The sequence below is a fragment of the Malus domestica genome, chromosome 10, assembly GCF_042453785.1.
Source record: "Malus domestica chromosome 10, GDT2T_hap1".
NCBI classification, from domain to species: Eukaryota; Viridiplantae; Streptophyta; class Magnoliopsida; order Rosales; family Rosaceae; genus Malus; species Malus domestica.
This window is the reverse complement of record NC_091670.1, coordinates 6371301-6373286: the sequence shown is the minus strand read 5'-3', so window position 1 is coordinate 6373286 and position 1986 is coordinate 6371301. Positions and strand designations below refer to the sequence as shown.

At 36.5% G+C, this 1986-nt stretch overlaps 1 long non-coding RNA gene across 1 annotated transcript; it reads right to left on the bottom strand.

Moving 5' to 3' along the window:
• Window positions 1-275: 275 nt before the first annotated feature.
• Window positions 276-1680, bottom strand: LOC139188795 (uncharacterized). Its single transcript, XR_011572093.1, has 2 exons — window positions 1341-1680; window positions 276-1064 (listed from the first exon to the last, which is right to left on the bottom strand). It is a non-coding gene; the product is annotated as an uncharacterized lncRNA (long non-coding RNA).
• Window positions 1681-1986: the final 306 nt, after the last annotated feature.

Genomic DNA, 1986 nt, shown 5'->3' with positions numbered 1-1986 from the left:
GGACATGTAGCTTCATGAAGATACCATTTTTGTGGAATTTTTTTTAGAGTTCTGAATTGACATACTCACCGCTAATTTCAGACTGGAGAACTTTTGATAGAGAGTGAAAATTGAGTTTGAACCATCTGATAAGAGTTTTAGAAAATGAATCCAATATCACTCTTATTCTTCATGACTTATAACCAAGTCATCCTAGTATAGTCATCTACAAATATAACAAACCACCGAATTCCATGTTGAATAGATATTAGGCCTCTCTGTACATCAAAATAAACTAAATCAAATGGGTTCGGTCTTTTTATTAAAACTCAAAGAATAAAAGAAAAATACACCGATCCTCGTCACAGGAAGAGATTCTTTAGTTGTTGTCACTACGTTTCCTTTAGGAAGGGATGTCATATATCGCAATAAGGTTTTTGATGCAGGGCAATAGTTAAAAGAATTAAATTAAGAGAAATAAAAATTGAAATATAAGGTCCATTATCTCCTAGAGCTAACCAGCTAGAAGAGACCTGAAAACCCAAATAGAGCCCCATTTCTAGTACCATCCCACAATCGCAGAGAATTTGAAAACAAAAGCTGAACAATCTCATAAGAGAAAGGCTCTAAATACCACGCAGGATACCCAGGTTTATTGAAGCACATTTCATCAGTGTGTCGGGTTCCATTGCAAAAAACAGAACGAAGACTATCTTTATCAACATTTTCGGAGGAATGGGCGGACCGAGACATTCCAAAATATGGACTTTTGCAACCATAGCCATGGGAGAATCATCCACATGGCTTTTAGCATGGTTGCTTGGCGCTGAGCCTCACGATGAACAAAGTTGAAACATTTTGCCAACTCCGGAAGTGGTTTAATCTGGAGAATATCACTTCGAACTTTGTCAAACACATCACCAAGGCCAGCAAGAAAATCATAGATGAGATCCTTGTCTCGGCTCTTCAAGCCAGCCGCACGTACCATCTTGCTAGGTTGATGTTTGTCAAGCTCTTGCCAAATACTGTTCAATTCAGTAAAATACAATTAAATTGGATGACCTTGTTGTTTTGTCTGGGGAGCCCTGCATCGTAACTCATAGATCAGGGATTCATCAAATCCATCGTAACATTTAAGTCACACTTTTCCAAATATCTTTAGCCATAAGCAATTCGATAAGTAAGCCAAACACATAGGAGGGGTTACATGGTTTTCCATGGTTTTAGCAAAAGAATTTCTGATTCAAAAACCTGCAGCAAAATCTGTTAACTCTTAAACCCCATGAAAGATTCAGTTGCTAGAATCACAATCAAACAGGACACGAAAACATCAATCCATATAATAACTAAAGCATGCTTACCTGAAGAGACTTCTGTTGGATGCAGCCATGATCCAATTTGTACAACCTGTGAACGCAACAGCTTTTCTTCTCTATGTCAGGATACTTATTGCTCAAACGAAGAATAAGGCTCGGTGCCTTGAGAGCATGAACCTGCGAGAGAAGAGATTGCCATATATATATATATATCCTTCTCATATTAGAATGTTGATTCCCTATTAAAATCCTTATGGAAAACAACTTAAGTTTTCCCAAATCATATCAGTTCACTACTGCAATAAAATACAAGGCTTTCTTATACCTATTGGGCTCAAATAGCTAATGCCCGATCATCAAATCTCATGTCCATATACTTACATTTTCCCACTTGAACATGAGACAAAGATCAAACATAGCTTTCACCAATTATAAGAAGTGATCACATAGCCTTATTCAAGATTTTACCATCATGACTATCATCCCATTACAGCTCAAAATACAGAAACCAAGATTCACAGACTACAACCAAAATGCACTATTGAATCTAAGCTCACATGTATTCAATATGCAAATATGACTCATTTTTCAAACAACATAAACAGTCCATATTATGCTCCCAGTTTTCAAAAGCTCATAGCACAAAACAATATTCAATGAAAAGCAACATTTTAATGACTGAATAAAATCC